At 38.3% G+C, this 16,138-nt stretch overlaps 1 protein-coding gene across 16 annotated transcripts in view; it reads left to right on the plus strand.

Annotated features, from left to right (window-relative positions):
- baz2ba (bromodomain adjacent to zinc finger domain, 2Ba) overlaps nt 1-16,138 on the plus strand; it is a 227,068-nt gene that overhangs the window by 22,849 nt on the left and 188,081 nt on the right. For 14 of the 16 annotated variants that reach the window (XR_007955976.1, XM_052011451.1, XM_052011567.1 and 11 more), the window contains exon 2: nt 1,903-2,022. The gene's annotated coding sequence lies outside the window, so the exon portion shown is untranslated. Of the gene's footprint in view, nt 1-1,902; nt 2,023-2,508; nt 2,622-16,138 lie in introns of all 16 variants that reach the window. The other 2 variants (XM_052011471.1, XM_052011509.1) reach the window with 1 other exon arrangement.

A 16,138-nucleotide genomic window follows, 5' to 3' on the forward strand; every position in this document is an offset into this window, starting at 1 on the left:
TTGTTCCCTGTGGAATACCACTTGTCATGGACTTCCAATCAGAATAACAACCCCCTACCACTACCCTCTGTCTTCTATGGTCAAACCAATTTTGAGTATGGTTATCAAGTCTTCATGGATCCCATGCACCTTAATCTTCTGGGTTAGCCTATCATGAGGGACCTTATTGACAGCTTTGCTAAAGTCCATTATCCACTGCCCTACCCTCATCAATCATCTTCATCACCTCCTCAAAAAAGGATTACAATCAAGTATGTAAGATGTGACCTCCCAGATTTATGCTGACTATCCTTAATAAAATCTGTTTTTCCAGATGGGACTAGATTCTATCCCTAAGAATCTTCTGCAATGATTTCCTAACCACTGATGCAAGGCTCATCGGCCTGTACTTTCCTAGTGTGTCTCTATTGCCTTTCTTAAACAGAGATACAATGTTGGCTATTCTCCAGTCCTCTGGGACCTCACCTGTGGCTCAAGAGGATACAAAGATTTCTATCAAGGTCCCAGCATTCTCCTCTTCAAGTAACCTGGGTTAGTTCCCATCAGGCCCAGGCAACTCATCCACCTTAATGCTCTTCAAGAGACCAAACAGTGCCTCCTTTTTGATGTCAACTACAAAAAATCAACATGTCCTCCCTGATCTAGCTATCCTTCACATCCTTCTCCTTGGTGAATACCAATGCAAAGTACTTGTTTAGTACCTTGCCCACTTCCTCTGGCTCCAGGCATAAATTCTCTCCTTTGTCCTCGAGTGGTACTATCCTCTCTTTAATTGCCCTCTTGTTTTTAATGTATGTGTAAAATGCCTTTGGATTTGCTTTAATCCTACTTGATTCCCTGTTTAAGTTCTCTTCCTTTATCATCTTCAAAATTCGGTCCATACGGGAATCTAACCTGTGACCTTGGTGTGAAAAGTTTGTAGCTTCTATTGAAAACTTAAATTATTCAAAGTTTGTATTTATATAGCACAACTACTGGTTATAAATTGGCAGTGACTTTACTCTGTCCAGGTGTGCAAGTTTTGAATAATTGCTTAGAAATCGTACTTTCATATTGAGAAAAAACATTCCCACATTATAATGTTATTAGAGCAGAACTTGAAATACAAGTTCAAGATTTTAATTTAAAATAACATCAGCAAGGATCTAAACCCCACGTTCAATACTTGAAAAGCTTAAAGTACTGCCCACTTAGAAATTTTTGTTCTTAGTTGTGTATCCAGAGAACTTCATCAAATTCCTAGAGGCACAGTGGTGCAGCTGTTGAGCTGCTACCTCCTCGCAGGTTCAGCCAGCAACCTTGGTTCTTTTCTGACCTCTGCTGTCTGTGTGAAGTTTGTACATTCTCCCTATGACCACGTGAGTTTCCTCTAGGTGCTCCAGTTTCATCCCATGTCCCAAAGATCTTCTAGTAGGTTACGCCTAGTGTGTGGGTAAGTGGTAGAATCTGGGTGGGGAGGAGTTGGTGGCAATACGTAGAAAATAACGAGATCTCTGCAAATGGTGTTTGATGGTTGGTGCAAACTCAGTAGGCCAAAGGATCTGTTTCTGTCCTGTTTATGATTATATGACTTTAATTCTAAAACTTGATTTGCACAGCTGTCTTTTTCATGTATGACTTTGTGTTATGAGGCAGTTCAGTTGAAAGTTCTTGTAACTTATTTTTTTTAAGCAAGGTTAATGTTTGAAACATTCCTCAGTAAATGTAGGTGCACTAATGTTAGTAAATAACCTTTTTGCTTGGTGATACACCTCACTTGAGGACAAGATGTTTCAGGTAACTTAACTACTGACTATAAAATAAGGAAATACTGGGGTATTTAACTGAGAAATCAGATAATATTGGTTGTTAATTTGTAGCTTAAAATAATCAGTTCTCAATCATTTTGTTTTTTTTCCTTAGGTGAAAATACCACCTCTAAGGTGACCATCCTACAGTCCAAATGAGAGCAGACATTTTGGTTCTGATTGGTGTGATGAGCATTAAACTACACTAAGAAGAGAGAGAGCATCTTGAATAGTGGTGAGTTTCTGAATTGCAAATAACTAATCGGTATTTTGCCTTTTTAATATTTCATGTCTGGGAACAGTTAAAGCAAATATTTGAAGTTTTACCTGTTCAAGCAGAATTTGGGGTGTTCAAATGTTTTTATGCTTTTGTCTCAAAAGCTAAACTTTCACACTCAACTAAAATGTTTCTCAATATTCATCATAAGTTTTGTGAGCTTTCTACATCTGACATTTAATGACAAAAATGGCTCTGATTTTTATTTTGAACACTATGGAGTGCTGTAAATTGGTTATATAATTTATGCACTCTTTTTCCTTTTTATAGTTTCATTATTCATGCTTTTTTTCATGACCCAGGGTTGTTTTCATTCTCTTTCCCAATTATCTTCTTTTGTAATATAAACAAATTCCTCACCGAGTCTTTGGTTACAACCTCAAAGTTTAAGACCCAAAATCACTTTTGTATAATCCTGTACGATGTATCAATATCCTTTTATAGGTTAGGAGCTCATATTTGCACATGAGTACAGTGGCCTAGTTATGGACTAGCAGGCAAATGTTGATAGTGCTTATCTCATCGTGGTAAGCTGAAAAAAGAATTCAATATATCAGGTATGTAAAGGCTGGCATCTGAAAATGATGCTGATCTTTTTGAAAACCCAACTCGTTCACTAATATCATTCAGGCTGGGAAACTTGCTCCTTTCCTAACCATATTTCAATTCCTTACTGTATTTGAAATGCTCTCAGGCCAACTAGCATGGGCAATATGTATTATTCTAGTGTTCCTACCAGCCCTAGAACTAAAATCAAACACGTTCTGAATCCCAGTTATACTCACGTACCCGAGCAATTTTACAGCTGGTTGTTTTAATATGGTTAAGTGCTCAAGATCCCTATTTATATCTGATTTCATATCAATAAAAACATTAGAGAAAATTATTAATAGCCTTAATTCTTTTTCACATTGGCTAATAGATAACCAAATTTTAGGTAAAAACCAAACTTTCATTGTATACATGTTTTATTCTTGATGTTATAAAAGCCTAGATTTTGTTGGGAAATGTATTTCCCTCTGTTTGTGCCACCAAATTCTGGCTTCCCGCTCGGGTGTCTGAATGCAGAAGTTCTGAACTCACTGGCCTCTTTGCTAGCCTTTTCCTGGCGGTGCTCTGACATTGTACTCCTCGTGTAGTTCAACACTGAATCATGTAGTTGTGATAATTATCCAGCATTAAGGGTGGGGAATCCACCCACATAATCTGTGCAAGGTTGAAACCAGGCACAGGATCAACAACAGCATTCATTTTTATGTAAAGGAACTGCTCCAAAGGGTAAAGGTAAGTTTTGGGTATTTTGTATTTTTATTTGATTTAATTCAGTTTAGTTAAATATGTTTCATTGTTTTTAAATGCACTGAAATTCTTGGGGTTTTTTAATTGTTTTCATCATTTAATCTTAATATTTTTGAATGGTGTTTGAATATTTCAGAAATATTTCTGGTTTTTGACATGTTTGATAGCTGGTTAAACTAATGGGTACGACTTGACTTGATGTTGCTTTCAGCTGTTACATGAGTGTAGCATTACCCAAGCGTAGTGGTTAGCGCGACGCTATTACAGCGCCAGCGATCGGGGTTCGATTCCCGTCGCTGTCTGTAAGGAGTTTGCACGGTCTCCCGTGTCTGCGTGGGTTTCCTCCGGGTGCTCCGGTTTCCTCCCACATTGCAAAGACGTACGGGTAGGTTAATTTGGTTTAAAATGGGTGGCGCGGACTCGTTGGGCCGGAAGGGCCAGTTACCACGCTGTAAATAATACACCTGATGCCCTTTGTGAGCAAGGCCCTCCCATTGTGCAGGACCTTGGTGATAAAAATGGGGTGACTTCTGTCAGGAATTTGACAGTGAAGGATTGTAAGAGGTAAACTTCTACTTACCATGTAGGTCATCAGCAAGAACGCTTAGCCTTGCTGCTTGCAGGGAATTTTGGGCCATTTTGTTAAAATCATCAGCTTGCTTGTAGTATGAAGAGTAATTAATGGGAGTGTGTTAAACGAATGTAAATCTGTTGGTTGGATTGCAAGATAGAAGTAACATTTAAGCAAAGGAGTAACATTTCGAGGGTCCTAAACATAAAATGCAAATGTAGTTGATGTTTAGGTATTTGCACAGAGTTTTGCTTTGAAACCACTAGATGGGAGTGCTTCATCGTAGTGTGATTAGTAGTCAATAATGTTTTTCAAGGAAGTTTGTACCTCAGAATCTTCTTAAGTATAAAGTATATGCTGTTAAGTCTTTTACAGAGCACTGCAGACTTAATTAAAATAACATTTTTTTGTTTTGGTGCTTGGTTTCTGGGGGCAGTATGTTTCCTATTATTCAACCCAAAGATGGATTAAAGGCCAACTGGTAAGATATCATGTTACTGACCTGTCCTGAGCCATCATTGACTAAATATGAAGCCAGATTGCTTTATATAGGTATGAAAGAGCAAGCTTCCTTCCAGGACACTAGTGGAACTCAACTGATTGCACCACTGGTGCATACCTTTGTTCACTTAGCATTACTACAGAATTATGTATTTGTAAAGGCACCCTTCTGAACAGAGCAGTTTTAGTTTTGAAGTGTATATATGGTGTATCCACCTTTAGTGTTTATATTTTCACTATTTTTATGAAAAATACAAAGGCTTTCAAAGCATTTTTGTATCAATTGTGCAAATAGGTTTCCTGTCATCTTTTAGGATCTCTTTTCAGTGAGTAGCAGAAACCATGTTTGTGGTCTTAGCTGATGAGCAGTTATGTATACCTAAAGATGGTAAACTAACTTGTTAATGAAAATACCTTAAGCTACACACAACCTCTATGTAAACATAATATGATTACCTAAAACGTTAAACCTTGCTGCAGAAATTTAACTGCAATCAAATTAACAAAAGTTGGAGTATTAAATTTTGTATTGTGTACTTCCATGGGTACACCATATAATTTATCAAAATTATTTTAATCTTCACAGCAGACATCAGGATAAGAATTGTGTATTTGACACTCCCTGATTTTAAAAACTCAATATACAAAAATAAATGTAGGAGATGTGTTTAATTCTTTATTTCAGCTGTTGGAATATAATACTTTGACATTGTTTTGAAATGTATAGAAAATATCACTTTTAGAAATTGCAATTTAAAAATCTACATGGATTTCTTCAATTGCTCCAGCTCCTTTGTTAATTTGATTGCAGTTAGATTTCTATATTTTTATATTTCAGATAAAGTTTTAGGTATTCATATTATGTTTGAATGGAGGTTCAGGAAACTTGCCTTTTTATTTCTTCCAAAGAATGAGATATTGGTGTAAATTGGATAGGTAATGCTAAAACAAGTTATGGATAAGAGGAAGTTGAGGAAAGAGTGTGGAAGTTTCTGGGCTACAAGGTTGTATCTACCTTAATTTTGTTGATTGTGTTGGTTGTCAGTGGTTAGGGAGGTCAATTACAGCTTCAATATTTATAAATAGTTTAAATTATTTTACTGTTAAATTTATAAATTTAAATTCACTGGTACATTAAATATTGCAGATATCAATAGATTTGATTTAATTTGATATAAAGTACAAAGAGCTGAGTTTTCAGCTTAAAGCAACTAACATATAATAGTGAATTATTTTAAATTAAAACATTAGCAGAAAATATTTAGTGATTATAGATCACAGACCCCAGCCAATCTGTGCCTTTAGAATAGGATCGGGATTGTTGGAGAAAAATCAAAAGTGAAGAAGTTCTATCAAGACACAAGAGACTGCAGATGTTGGAATCTGTGGCTGAAGAAGTTCTATCCTTGGGAACATAGAACAAAATTTAATTTTGAATTGAGCCATTCCAGATGATTTGTGTGTAATGTAAATGCTATTAGCTAACTCTCTGCAGTTAAGTGAGACTGCTGAAAATTTGGCAACAATTTCAAGTCAATAAGAGTAACATGAGATACAAGAGACTGCAGATGCTGGAATCTGGAGCAACAAACAAGGTGATGGAGGAACTCAGCAGGTCATGCAGCATCTGTGGAGGGAAATGGATGTCGACTGTCCATTTCCCTCCACAGGTGCTGCCAGAGTAACATGAAGTATTGATGGATGAGATGCTGTTATTTTATTTCATTGTCTAATTGTGTTCTTGGTAACATTAAACATATCCTAAACTTATTTGAAATGCAAAAGTAGCTTAAAGTTGTATTTTATACAAAAAGCCAACATTTTAAAATTAGTTATGCTGCTTCAGTGAAACCTTCAGCAAAAACCTGAAACTGACACAGCACTTGCAGTTATTAGACATTGGCCTTTTAAAAGGATAAGTGATTTTCGTTTTTGTCAGGTTCCTCCAGGATTTACTCTAATCCTGAAGGTATTGATTTGCTTGAGGTGTGGTCAGTGGTTACTGTCAGATTTGTAGGCCATGATTCATGGTGTTAGAGGCAGTTGAACTTGATCCTATTCTTCTCACAGCTGCCTCCTCTGAGGTCTGACAACTCAGTACAGCACAGAGCTAGGCCTTGGAACTTCCTGGTGGATCTGGCTCAGCTGTTTGCAAGATAAACATGAGCAATTGAGGAAGCCAGTTTTAACAAGTTTAATGAGGTAACATTTTATAAGTAGCAAATAAAAAGACAAGGAAGCAGAGGAGGCCATTTTTTTGCCTCTGATAAGACAGCATTTGGGAAAAATTAAAGAGAACAGCGTTTGAAATGTTGTAATTGCAAAACATGTCAATCATCATTGGAAGGTGAAAAATTAATGTTTTTTGACAGAAATATTAACGTCTTTCAGGGTTTTTATTTTGTATGTTTAAAACCTCAGGGTTTTTTGTGGTTTTCTTAAGATTAAATTTTAAATTACAATATCATAAAGATCCTTGTTTAAAACCTGTTTATATGAGTTACCTGGGTAAAATAATGTAAATATTTCTATTATGCACTCGAGTCACAAAATTGTACAGCATGGAAACAGGTTATTTGGCCAAATGTCTACACCAACTGGTAGGCATCCTTCTGTACTAAAGCCATCTCCCAATGCTTGGTCCACAGCCTTCTATGCCTAAATGATTCAGATGCTAATCTGGGCACTTAAATGCTCTCAGTGACCTAGCTTCAACCACTCTCTCAGGTAGTGCATTCCAGGTACTTGCCACTCTTCGGGTGAAGAAAGTCTCCCTCGTACCCCCTCTAAATATCTTTCCCCTTACCCTAAATCTGTCTCTCTAGTTTTATCTATCTCTGATTATGGACTCTACACTATCTATACCATGATAATTTTGTATATTTCAATCATGTCCCTTCTTAACCTCCCCCACTCCAGGGAAAATGGACCTAGCTTCTCCAGTCACTCCTCATTGCTGCTCCATCCAGGCAACTTGGAGAATCTCCTCTGCACCCTCTCTAGTGCTGTTGTATTCTTCCTATAGTGTAATGACCAGAACTGCATGCAGTACCGCAGTTGAGGTCTGGCCAAGGTTGTATAAATTTGGAGCATTACCTCCCTACTTCTGTATTCAGTGCCCTGACTAATGAAAGCCAGTATCCCATGTGCCGCCTTAACCATGTTATCTACCTGTGTTGCTGCCTTCAAGGATCTATGGACTTCGAGGTCCATCTGTTCCTCAATACTCCCTTAGGTCCAACTATTCATGGAATATACTGTATGTCCTAACCTCATTAGTACTCCCAAAATAAATCACCTCACATTTGTCTAGATGAAACTCCACCTGCCTTTTTTTTGCCCATTTCGCCAACACATTGATCTCTCTCTGTAGCCTAAGACCACCTTCCACACTATCAACAACTCCACCAGTCTATATGTCATCCACAAACTTACTGATCATATCTCCCACATCCACAACTCCTATATTCTAAACAGCAAGCGTCCCAGCACCTATCCTTGGGGGACGCCATTAGTCACAGCCATCCAATCACAAAAACAACCCGCTACTATCTACCTCTGCTGTCTATTGCCAAGCCAATTTTGGATCCAACTTGCCCATGATCCCATGGGACCCTAACCTTTGGAACCAGTCTCTCACGTGGAACCTTTTCAAAGGCCTTACTAAAGTCCGTGTAGATTACATCTACTGTCCTGCCATAATTGATAGACTTCACTACCTCTTTGAAGAATAGGTCAGATGGGATCTGCCCTTGGAAAAAGCTATTCTGGTCCAGGAATGCTCCTTTCCTCGTTGGTTTATCTCCATGTCACGTCACAAAAACTCTTCAGGACTCGCCTCAAAAATTCTGCCCCCTCTGTGTCTTTAACACCAAGGCAATCTGGTTAATATTTGGGAAATTAAAAATCCTATTATGATAACCCTGATACCTGCCTACATATCTGTTCATCTATCTCCTGTTGACTGTTGGGAGGTCTGTAATACACCCCGAGCAAAGTGACAACACCCTTTATGTTTCTAATCTCTAACCATATGGCCTTGTTTGAGGAGACTTCCAGAGTATCCTCTCTCAATACAGAAGTATTGCATATTTTACAAACAGTGCCATACCTCCTCCCCTATTACTCCTCCCTCTGTCTTGCCTGAAAATTCTGTATACCCTATGATATTGAGTTGCTAGTCCTACACATCCTTCAGCCATTTCTCAATGCTGGCAACAATATTATAGAGCCCCGTGTTAATTAAAGCTTTCAGTTCATCTACTTTGCTGGTTGTACTCTTTGCATTAAAATAGGTGCAGTTCAGCTTTGCATTCCTTACTTGCTTGTTCTGCCTCTTGGACTTGCTAACTATTGCTCATCTAGGTGATTGTATCTCTCCATCTGAACAACTACTCTGAGCCCACTTCCCTTGACAACTCAGTTTAAACCTTTTCCAACAGCACTAGCAAACGTCCCAGCAAATACGTTGGTCGCACTCTGGTTAAGATGCAATCTGTCCTGCTTGTACAGGTTATAACTTCCCCAGAAATCGTCCCAGTGATTCAGGAACCTGAAGTTCATCCTCCTGCATCATCCCCTCAGCCACGAATCTATCTGACCTGTCTTTCTGTTTTGATACTTCCTGGCTTATGGCACCAGAAGCAATCTAGAGATTACCACCTTTGAGGTCCTGCATTTTAAATGGCTACCTTGCTTCCTGAACTCGTGTTGTAGGTCCTCATCCCTGTCCGTACCTACAGTATGTCATTGTACCACAATCACTGTTCACCCTCTGCTTTCAGAATGTCCAGCAGCTGCTCAGAGTCATCTTTGACCCTAGTGCCAGGGAGGCAATATACCAACCTGGAGTCTCTTTTCAGCCACAGAAACACCCATCTGCCCCTCTTACAATAGAATCCCTTGCCCCATCACTCTCCTAGTCCTGTTTTTCTGCTCCTCTTCTGTCCAGCAACACCCATTGTAGTGCCACTCACTGGGCTGTTGCTGCTGATCTCCCCGGGAGACCATCTCACCCAGTATCCAACATGTATATTTGTTAGAGAGGGGAATGGCCACAGGGACACCTATACTACCTGCCTTCCCTCTCTGGTGTCACCCATCTCCTCTCTTTCTGTACCTGCAGACTGATCTGCTCACTAAACATACTGTCTGCTACTTTCCATGGTGAGTGCATCTGCAGCTCCAGCTGCTCTAGCAGTCTGTCAGGAGCTGCAGCCGGACACACTTCCTGCAGGTGTAGTGATCAGGGACATTGGAAATGTACCTAATCTCCCACATCCTGCAAAAAGAGCATAACACTGCTCCATAACCTTAATGACTACTCCCATTAACTAAGACGGGAAGAGGGAGGATATAAAACCCTTGTCGCTGCTCACCTTGGTTGCTGAAGCCCGATACTTGGCGAAGTCTGCACTTTAACCTAATTAAAGCTTACTATTACCTGCGATTTGTTTCTTCCCCCCAAGACAAACATTTAAAAAGCTAACAATTTTTCCCATGATAAAGAATACGTGTATTTATGTACATTGCTTTGTCCATTTCATGCTATAATCATTAACAGTTTCATTTGAAATCATTTCACCCTATATGCTTTGCAAGCCTTTGGAAAACCTCAAATGCTGATACTTATTTAACCAGTGGATCTCTGATGGATTTGTTTGTTGTCTAGGAGGCAGTAATTGCTGTGGAAGTGGTGATAAAATAATGGGACAGCCTTCTGAACGTTTGGGGTGAAAGTGAAGCCCTGGTGGCAAACCTACTATGAAGTAGCATGGGTTTTTACTGATGTTGGGTGTCTGGGTAGGTGAGCAAGTCATTGCAGTATTCACTTTTCTTCAAAAATACTTTTATAGTCCATGGGTGGTAAGATGGAGAAGTATATAGCAAGGCAATACTGATTGTTTAGCATCATTAAAGAATGTTTACTAATGATAGACCTGGCTTTGTGGGAGAAAGAGCAGTAGGCGAACGAACCGACGAAGAGAGCTATTGTATTATCTAGCAAATAGTTGGTATGTGGTATTTATTTGAAGAAAAATATTTATTAATTTCAGATGATTTTGAAAAAGTTATTGTTGAAGTTTATACCTATTAGAAGCTGTGATGTAGATGATAAACTGTTGTTGAAGCCACTGTTTAAAAACATTTTGGGACTATGTGATTGGAAAAATTATCAATCAGAAATTACAAATTAAACACCAATTGAAAATTCTGGATTTAAAAGTAAATGGTGAGATCTAATTTTACAATGAATCAATTAAAAATCACTTGAATAAACCCTCAGATCACTGGATAAAAGAGGAAGAAAAAAGTCACTGTATAAAAGGAAATATGGATAAAAAATCAGCTTGATTCTATAAAGTTGTGTTATATAATTGGGTTTACATGCTTTTTATCAGCAGTCCTACAATGCATCCATGCCCAAGACATTGATTAACAATGTCTTGTGCATGCATGTATTTTAGAAGAGTGACTGACACCTCTGCTAAAACAGTTGATGTTGGCTTAAAGGGTTAGAGAAATCAAAAATCAAGAATTAAAAATTGTTTTTCCTGATAAGCTTAATCTCTACTTTTGAGAGTTCCTCATTTTGATAATATCATTGAACAGAGGTGCTGCAGATTAATTTGTTTGGAGATTCTGAACCGTTTGCTGCTCTTCAGAAACTATTAGATGATGTATCCACCTCCTCTTCAGAAACTGTTAGGTGATGGAGATGTCAAGTTCTCCGGTGGTTGGATGATAGCTCTCCAACAACTGCCATTGTTATCACTGGAACTCCTTGGGTGGTAAAGCTCTACTCGATGGACTCATTGTGTCAAAAATAAATTGCTATTGTAAAAGCAAAACTCACTCAAAATTTTTCAGACTCAAGCAATGCTGGGCCTGGTTTCATCAAAAGAGCTTACTTGATTTCCCAAAACATTGCAATTTTTTGGTTTTGTTGCATTTTCTTCAGACCCCCTCCTTCCAGCCCTTACACCTGGCTGCTTCTGGGCTCAACTGCTCAAGCTTCTGGCAATGCTCCAGCCCTCTCATTTGTCTGTGCATGTGCCAGTGTTCCTGGTCGTCCTCCTGGCTGCACACCTGGCCCCAGTCTTGGCTGTGCTCCTGCCCTCTTCCTGTTGCCAGTGGTGAAAAGGTGTTGTGGCAGCCATTTGTTTAGACTGGTTGACTAAGGTGGAAGCAGATCAAAATAGCTGCCATAGGGAGTTCCACTTCTCGGTAAAGGCAGACATCAATGAGAAGTTTACCACTGCCTTCAGTGTACCAGCAGAGCTTTTGGTCTTGTGGGGAAAACTAATTGAAGCTCAAGATCCAGCACAAAACTCATGGTAGCATAATCCCTGCAGCAGGTACCTCAAAAGTACTGGAGAGATACTACCAATGCTATTTCCACAAAGTCCTCCAGATATGGTGGGATAAGAAAATTCAATGGCAGTATCCTCACCCAGGCCAATGTTTTCAGCACCGACACTCCAAGTACACTCATTCAGCTCCAATGAGCAGCTGTGTTGCTCATGTGCTCCCATGAGCAACACCAGACACTCAAAATAGACATTCTATTCCAAGCTCTGTCATGGTAAGAGATTACCAGATGGGCAAAGGAAAAGATTTAGGGTCCTCTTAAAAAATCTCATTGGAAAATATTGCAACATTCCCACATAAATCCTGGGAATCCTGGTTCATGACTACCCAAAGAGCCATTTGTGTTGACTAGCCTGTGCATTCAGGGCCCAGTGTGAACAGCAGAATGAATGGACCATCCCACAGACAACCCACCAATCTTGTTGAGCACCTCCTACCCCATCTGTGATAGGTCTGCAGGTCCCACATTAACCTCATCACGCACCTCAGAATCGATAAACTGGAGTGGAAGTAAGTCACCCTCAGTTCTGAAGAATAGCCAAAGAAAATCATCATCTTCTATCACTTAATGCCTTGAAAGTCCTAGTTTTATTATGAAGACTGTACTTTCCTAGAATTTTTAATGCACTCAGTGGCATATTTAATCACATGACACATTAATATTGCATTGAAGTCAGTTTTCTTCATGTTTCCTAAGTGTGCCAAAGCAGAGAGTCATTGTGTGGAAACAGACCCTTTAGACCACAGAGTCTGCACCAACCATCAAGTACCCTGTTACAAATCCTATGAGAATTTCTTCTTTTTCTAAGTTTTCCCTGCATTCCTACAAACTTCCCCTAGATTCTACCACTCTCCTACACACTTTGGACAATTTACAGTGCATAATTAACCTGTAAACTTGCCTTTGGGATGTGGGAGGGAATTGGAGCACCTGGAGGAAACCCACAGTCTTGGGGAAAATGTGTAAACTCCAATAAACAGCAATGGAGGCCAGGATTGATCTTGGGTCATTCACACAGTAAGTGAGGCAGCAGCTCCACTAGCTGCACTGTTGTGCCACTGATAGGAAACAGATTTTTATCTTTTCTAATATCCAAACTACTTTTATAGGCTAAAATTCTAATTTGGCTTTCAGTGTACTGTATTTGTTTTGATTCAGTGGTTACTATTCAGTGGAATTGTACACAATGTAGTGGGAAGTTTTTAAATGGCTTATGATTGGTATTATATATTTAACCATCTGGAGGTTTTTTTGCTCCTATTTCTCTTTAAGTTGTTATCCTTGGTCAACTTCCATTTTCACTTGAATCACTCTTTCCTTGAATTGTCACACCCAGATCAATAGTTATACCCTCAGACTTGCTAGTTTATGCAGTCTTTCCACATCTTAAGTTTTGATCACTCATAAGACTGTTTCACCACTTCCTCATTTCCTTTAATACTCATGCATCCCAACTACTATCAATATTGCTAAATTACCCCTGTGCCACTCATCCATTAGATGAGAAATTTTCCATGCTCGTTCAATAATCCTAATATAGTTTATCTTTCAGTGGTCAACTTGAATGGTAAGGATATGTTAATGTGCCAGCTTTGTTTCCTAAATCATGTTACCTTAAATGTCTTTTGGTACAATTCCCACGTTCACTGTCAAGCAACATAAACTTGATTACAGCTGGCATATGATTGCATTTAGTCCTTCATTGTCAGATCTGGCATATCTCTACGAAGCTTTAATGTTTCCCATTCATTTTATAATTGCAAGGTGTATTTTGCAGCTGTTCTAATATTTAATATAAGATATCTTTATTAGTCACATGTACACAGTGAATTTCCTTATATTAGACTGCTAGCTCAAAATAGCTCTTTGCAGTTTTCTTTTTGTATCTTATAAATTTTCATCTATTTTAAATATAGACAACAGAATGTTCACCTTTAACATTGTGTGTTATTTTCTTTACCCTTCCACCCTTACCCTGAACAGCTTCTTTCCTTGTTTGTACCATCCCACCCCCAGCTCCTTTCTCTTCCCTATCCCTTCCCACCCAGTCCTTTCCCTCCCATGTGCCCTCTCCCTCTGCTTCCTTTCTTACCTACAATGCCTCCCTTTTTAAATTACTTGGTCTGCCATTGTACTATTACCTGATACACATTCTGGTGTTGTGGAACATTGAGTAAAGAGTTTGCTGCTGTTTCAAATATTCCATATTTTGGTATCCTATTATTTTCTATTTTAATTTTTTTGAAAGTCAGGGATAAATATGTCAAATATTAATCAATTAAGTACATATAGAGAACCAGCATTTATGATATCGCAAGTGGTCTTGGGATTTGAGATAGCAGTGGAAAGGAAAATAAAACTGCCCTATAATTGGAAGTTGATCAAAAATACTCAGAACAGGATGGGTGTATGACCATTATCTTTATACATTTTTAAGAAAAGAACATGAATCTCTGCTTGTTCTCAGACAGGAAGCTTGGAGCTGGTTAGCAGTTGGGGTGGGGTGAGAATGAGGAACTAGATGCCAGGCCCTGGTGCCCAGGACCGAAATGTCGAGTTCTGGACAAAATCTCTGGAGTGCTCAAATGTGTAAGATTTGAGTGCTTGATGGGGAAGCTGCTTCTCCTGCTGAAAAGTCTAGAATCTGGATCAAAATCTCTAAAAACAAGGAGTAGGCCATTTAGAACTAAATTGAGGAGTAACTCCTTCATTTCAAAGGCAGGTTCTCTAACCTGGAGAGCTGTGGAGCTCACTCATGGATTTCATTCAAACCTGAGTGATAGATTTTTGGATACAAGAGGAATCAAGGGGTAGGGCTGGAAAATGGTGCTTGAGGTAAAGGATTAGACATAATCTTGTTGAAGGTGGAACAGTGTGCAGTAGTTTAAATTTTCCCCATTTTCTCCTTTGTTATCACAGAGTTGCAGGCCATCCATTTGCCATTTCGTATAAAATGCTGTGTAGGAACGCTCAATTTATGACTGGAGGAATCATCAGTCTTTTTTTTTGAAATGTCCGTGGCTGCACTGTCTTTCAGCAGGCCAAATATTTCTGTAATATGCATCGGTGATCCCTTCATCACATTGCAAGCTGGCAGCGGTTCTTTTCACATAAACTCTGACAAAACTGGGACACTCCACTTGGTGTACAGCACAAAGACATCCTCAACAAAAACAGACTTCAACAAATCTTAGCACTGGCATTCCAATAATTCTTCATCCCAGTCCATAAATGCCAAATCAGGGCAATAGGACCACCCTGTCACCTTATCCAACTAGGAATATTCTAGATGTCATTTAATGAATTGCTCAAGTTTGGATGCAAAATACTGTTGTGAAAATGAAATAAAAACAAATTTCATGGTATTCAGTTGAGAAAACATCTTTAAATAAAGAACTAGTTAATGTATCAAGTAGAATTCTGATGAAATTTTCAGTCTGAAATGTTAACTCTTTCTCTCTTTCCATGAATACTGCTTGATCCAGAATTTTCTGTATTATATTGGTATATGATCTCTGTTGCATTCACCTGTGTTTATTGTGAAGCCTTTTTACGGTATGTATTCCATTTCAAACCTTAAATAAGAAGTAAAATAAATCTATTGTTATGCTTAGCAGCTTGAGATCCTTCCAAGCATCTCTGATTAATTTTGTGTATGCCACACTATGATTCGATATTATTTCAGCCCCAATGGAAATTGTGCACCAAGAAAAGCTTATTCAGCTAATTGAAATGCACTGTATTTTAGCAGTTCCAAACATTGGCAGCACACTTGGTAAGCATTTTTTTGTTGGTATTTTCTCAGTTCACAAATTTTTTTTGATAAGGGATACATGCAAATTCAGTTACATCATTACTTATAGTAGGTGTTCATTAAAATTCACCACAAATTTAATGCTAACAGATTTGCTAAATGGTTGTCATTGATGTATGATGCATATTGAAATTAGCAAAGTTAAAAGCTAATAATTTGTGACTTTTAAATTTGCACTCTGTAAAAGTAGCATATTAATCCTTCCTAAAATTATTTTCAAAACACAGAATCCTTAAGTTTTCTCTGGAACGTGATATCATAATACAATAAATGTTAAATGAGCTTACTTAAAAAAAACATGCATTGTGATGCTGAAATAACAATACTTTTTATATGTCGGAAGTTTTTCATTGTAAGATGACTGCTACCTACAAAATAAGGTTTTAAATTAAAATGTTAATTTAAACTAAAAACCTGAATTAATTGCTTAAATATATCTTGTATTTATATAGCACCTTCAAAGTAGCAAAATGAATCAAGGCGCTTCAGAGGAATTAAGACAAATTCTGATTGGCAA

The sequence above is a fragment of the Pristis pectinata genome, chromosome 1 (assembly GCF_009764475.1).
Source record: "Pristis pectinata isolate sPriPec2 chromosome 1, sPriPec2.1.pri, whole genome shotgun sequence".
In the NCBI taxonomy this organism is placed as follows: Eukaryota; Metazoa; Chordata; class Chondrichthyes; order Rhinopristiformes; family Pristidae; genus Pristis; species Pristis pectinata.